Source organism: Heterocephalus glaber, unplaced genomic scaffold, assembly GCF_053883595.1.
Source record: "Heterocephalus glaber isolate CG9 unplaced genomic scaffold, H.glaber_assembly_v1.0 deba00001610, whole genome shotgun sequence".
In the NCBI taxonomy this organism is placed as follows: Eukaryota; Metazoa; Chordata; class Mammalia; order Rodentia; family Bathyergidae; genus Heterocephalus; species Heterocephalus glaber.
The window spans coordinates 19,895,532-19,901,215 of NW_028258381.1; positions in this window are offsets into that span (position 1 = coordinate 19,895,532).

The following is a 5,684-nucleotide window of genomic DNA, read 5'->3' on the forward strand; positions in this document are numbered from 1 at the left end:
GAAGGACTGAATCTTGCCCCGAACATTGATTTTTCTCTTCCAGCTAAAACCATTTTTTTCTTACTTCATAGCTGGAGTAACAAAGGCTGTTAGATAAATATACTTTTCAGGGTCTACAAAAAGAATTGCCACTTAATAACTTATTGTATAAATGTTACAACTGAAGGTTTAGGAAAAAAATCTTTAACCTTTCTTTCCCTGAGAGAGGGAAAAAAGGAGGAACAGAAAAAAGTGAGAGATGCCCAGTTTCAGGCAAATCTGAAATTATGCCTGTAAAATTCTAATTATGTTTTCTCTACAAAGAGAAGACAGAAAGTTTAGATGTAGAAAACCAGATTTTGACATATATACACACAAAAGAAAATGACATGCAGCTGGCTTTGATATAACTTGTGCTCACTTGACAGTTTTATCAGCCCAAACAATTAAAAAGTCAGCAATTATTAATTCCCAAGTACTTAAGTGAAGGAGGGGGTGACTGCTGGATTAAACAAAATGATCTCTCTTTTAGACAAACAAGATAAATAATCTCCTCTTGAGGATTTCTGCACTTTCTGTTCGAAGATACCTTTCGCATGAACAGTCTTGTTGCTGTCAAAACCTCCCCAGAGTGGCCCCAGCAATTTAAAACTGTCCCCAGTGAAACTGCACCAGTAAAGGAGCTAACTACACAAGTCCACACAATTGGGTGGAAATCGGAGAGGCCAGGAGGTTGCCCACAAAGAGGCAGTGGTGGAAGGAAGACACCCTGGGAGAACAGCTGGGGTCCTTCAAGAGGGTTCCTTTGGGACTTCACACCTCTGGATCCAGGCCAGGATCCACAACACCGGACAGGGAAGAGCCAAAACCTCCTAATTCCAGGCAGACGAAAATAAACAAAGATGTTTGAGGCACCTTGTGTTCATCAGCTCTACAGTGCCACCAGAATGCGGCTTTCTTCGCTGCCCAGGAACAAAACCCTGGACTGGATATGTGATTTATGGACTTTCGTGATATCCACAAAACACCTTCCCCATGTACTTTGCTTTGTATTGGCCTGAATAAGAGGGGTTGGATGATACCTCGCCAAGCTGACGTACAACAGACATCACAGGCAGAGGAGGGGTGTGGGTCTAGGACATTTGTCCTTGAGTCTTGTGTCTCTCCTGACACTGGCCTCTTCACAGACAACCTTGGGTGTGGGCCACCATATTTAAACACTGTAAGGCTATTTCCTCTGTCTCATCACAGTGTACTCCAAAGATCATCAGCTAGAGATTTGGTCTCTAGGTGAAGCTTCTGGGAAACATGGGACCTGTGGACGGTGGGGCATTGGGTGGGGGTCCCTGATGAAGCCTGGGGACCCAAGCTGGGCTCTCTCTCTACTCCTGGCTTGCGATGTGACGTGAGTGGTTTGCTCCAACATATGTTCCCCATATCGCCTCTGGTGCCCAAAGCAATGAGGTCGCGTGACCTTGGACTGGCACCTCTAGAACCCTGAGCTAAATACACCTTTTTCTAAATAAAGTTGATTGCCTCAGGTACCCTGTCTTCTGCTGGTGCTCTGTGCAATTGCTGAAATCCAGCAGGGGCACACACTGGTTCAGCCAGGAACACAAGGCCAGCAACTGCACAGTTAGCTGTGACAGGCCACTGCCTGGATGTCAGTTATTCTTCTTTTTCTTGGCACATAAAGTGAAATTGTTTGAAATTTTTCATGATTCAAGACATATTTTTCAAAAATATGTACTGAGACAGGTATGGTAGTACATGCCTATAATCTCAGTATTCTGAGAGGCTGAGGCAGGAGGATCTGAGTTCAATTCCAGCCTGGGCAATTCAGTGACTTCACAAGATTTTGTCTCAAAATTTAAAAAGGGCTAGGGGTGTAGTTCATTATAAGAGCTCTGGGATCAATCCCCAGTAGCACAACACACACACACAAACACAAACACACACTGAGCTACCAACAGTATTATAATATTAGATCCTGTTTACCCAAACAATGCAAATATCTAACATACTGTGATCACTACTAAACTTAAACATTTTATTAAAAATCATATCTCTTGATGAGACAGACAGAAAAATTTTTCATTCAGACCATACACCTGTGAATAAGTGTTATTTATCCCACAAGTGAAAAGTGTCAGCATAATTTGTATTTCCACTTTCTGTTTATATTTATTTAGGTGCTGAAAAAAATTGTCTTGTTAAATGAATAGAAAGGAACAGAATTAAAACAGTAACATAGGCACTCAAGTTTTCAAGGATATCTGTTATATTTGGGTCATATTGAAGTAGTACCATCAAAGACGAATATTAATAATCTATCTGTTCACACAGTAATTGGGTCTTTGAATCAAAAACAAAGAATTCAAAAGCAGCTTACTTGCAAAAGGACTTGTTGTTTAGTTGCTAGAGCTGGTAGCTTCTTCACAATCAGCATTTAGAATTCCGCATTTTTCAGAACCCTAGAAGTTGCTTTTATTCTTCCTGTAGAGAGGAATGCTCTACAGTATGTGTGGGGCTGGTTGAGGTTTATCTTTCTTTTGTAAAATTAGAGAAAGGAGATTGTGTGAGAGAAAGTGAGGACTAAGTACCTGCATGAGGAATTTCAGCACTTTCCTAAACAAAATGCATCCCTGTTTTCTTATACTTAAAAACAGGAGGACAAACAGGACAGTCCTGTATTTTGAGGACAAAACAAAATAAAATATGCAAAATAACAGCACAGAGCATGAAACTAAGTTAGTAAATGCTGTTTCCCACTTGATGAGAAAGAAAGAAACTCAAAACTCATGTGTTTTACTGGTGACTTGATTTGCTGATATTTTGAAGGAACAAGACATTTTCCAATTGACCAGGTCTCAAACTCAAGTAGATCAGCTACTTGGCTATTTTTAAAGCCCTTCTTAATGCAGTGATTTCGCAGTGATTCAGGGGAGATGGATTCAATCCAAACTGCAAAGATTAGAAACACTCCACAATTTTCTATCATTTTAAGAAGCAGAATACAACCTGAAAATGGAATATAATTGGGGCATAGAACCATCTCTGGGCTGCCCTTTTTATCCTTATTTCCTGAGGATGTATTCACATTTGATCTCTTGGTGTACAAAGGGGAAATAGAGCTCCTGACACTGTGTCTTTGAGACCTGCAAAGGGGATCAGTCTGGGTGACAGAGACCCTGTTGAGGCTTCCTGTGCCAGTAACCTGATCTGTAATGGTGAACAGCCCAGAGTCTTTTTAAAGGTAGAAACCTTCTATAATATGAAGGCAAAAAGCAAGTCAAGTGTGTTCATTCCCTGAAGAATTTCTTGCTTACACTTTTGGTTGTGGGGGGAAGAAGTCCTCATGGACCTGTCAACTTGTATTCACTCATGATTTTTGTAATGAACTAGGCTCGAAACTTTGGGAATTCATAGATCCCCATTTATAAAAACAGACCTGTAACTAAAAGAAAACACTGAACTCAGAGACGACGGGCATCCAGTGAGGAGAGCTAGCATTTCATGGAAGTCTAGGTGTCAGAGAGGTGTTGAAAGACCTTTTGCTTTCTCTGTGTTAAAGTGTTGAATGGCTGTAATGGAACTGAGTGAAAGAGTGGAGGGTTTCTGAAGCCTTTCTCTGTTAGTTTATCTACAAGCAGGGTTTTAAAAAAAATTTTATTTTGGCTTTGTAAAGGGTTAAAAGAGGCACCCATAGTGATGGGGGAAATAGAATAGATAGTTCACCTTCTAGTGCTGGCTGGTGTTCAATTAGAAGCTCTTCTTCTGATGCCACATACAGGCCCTGTGTGTGCTGCAAGAGGCAAGTTGTTAGGAATAAAATGTCACCACAGAATGGGCTTTCTGTTTGGAAATCACTTCGATGTTCTCTGGATATGCCCCAAGACACGTTTGAAGTTGCCAGGACCCTTTCCACTGGGTGACATTCTGAATGGGGCTGTCTTCCTGGGGCTGAGCTCATGGAGAATGTCTCCCAGTCACAGGAAATTGAAATTCCAAATCTGCCTGAGGACTCACAGACAAATACAGGAGACCAGGGGATTGTACAAATCAACAATCCCAGAGCTGTCACACTGTATCAGTTTCCCACTGCTCCTGTAACAGATTGTCACAAACTCAAGGGCTCAAAACAACACAGATTTCTTCTCTTACACTTCTGGAGTCCAGAAAGTCAAATAGAGGCTGCACCCCGTCTGGAAGCTTTAGGGGAGAATTTGTTGTCTTGACTCTTCCAGATTCAAGAAGCTGCCACATACCTTGAGCTTAGGTCCCATGTCACTGTCTCTTATCTTCTCATTACTTTTCTGACTTTGTTTTTTTGGAGTATTGGGATTGAACCCAAGGCCTTTTCTCTGAGCTACATCCCAGTCCTTTTAAATTGCTTTTAATTTTTTAGACAGAGTCTTACTAATTCACTAAGTTGTCTCACTGGGCTTAAACTTGCAATCCTCCTCCCTCAGTCTCCCAAATCCTGGGATTATAGGCGTGTGTCAGCACATCTGTACTTCTCTGACTCTTATAAGGCCCTTTGTGATGACACTGGGCCCACAAAGATTATCCTGATTCATCACATGATCCTTAACTTGAACATAGAGGGGAGGGAAGGAGAAGTAAAAAGGATTAAGATACAATATGTATTGTACTGACCCCTCATGGTGAGTATATTCATTATGGATCACGAACATGTAAGAGGAAAAAAAAATTTAAAGTCCCTTTGTCCAAAAAAGGTAACACATTCAACAAGTTTCAGGAATTAGACTCTAAGCATTTATTCAAAACCACATGTTTGGAGTACAGCTAATAAAACCCTCTCCTCCACAGACTGACAACTCCCTGAATGTAGGGACTGGCACCAGATGTCACTGATATTGATGGAGCCAGGTCTTCCCTCATAATGGGTACTCAGTAACTACTTCTTAATGAGATCACATGGCCCTTTGTATAGGGTGGAAGTAGTAGTGATCAGGGAAGATAGTAGAAATCTAGAAAAGAAATTAAACCTGAATTTTATCTTCCACAATATAAATTGCTTCCTATTTTTTTTGCAGTGGGTTTTTTGATGTTTAAGTGGTTCTTAATAAAATATAGATAATGTGAGGAAGTGGTTGGTTATAAAGCAAAGGCAGATGCAAGGCAGGATGTCCTAGGGCATTTTGTGGTGACAGAGGAAGAGCTATAAAAATAACCCAACCAACCAAATGGAAAGAAACTAAGATGGCCCACGGGAAGGGCACAGAAACAAGTGCTGAAGGGGCTCCCCATGGCCAAAGCTGGTATTGGATTAAAACCCAAAGTGTAAAATAAATATCAAGGAGTTTGTGCAGTATGGGACTGTGGGTGTGATCCTGGAACAAAAAGAAGACCTTAGTGCAAAAACTGGGGCATTCCAAATAAGGTCTATAGTTTAGTTAGTAGTATAGTACTAAGATTAATGTCTTTGTTTTCATAATTTTACTGTGATGTGGTGAAGTGTTAACATTGGGAGATATCACATATGTTGTTTCCATATGGTTGAAAGCTAGAATGTCTGTCCAAAGGCTCATGTGTTCAAAGGCTAGGCTTGTGGAAGGCGATTGAATCATGAATGAGTTCAGGGCTGAGTGTGTTGTTGGGAGTAGGGACCTGATCAGTAACACAGGTCACCGGGGGAGTGACCAGGAAGGGTGCATCTCCCACCCAGCGGCTCCCTTAGC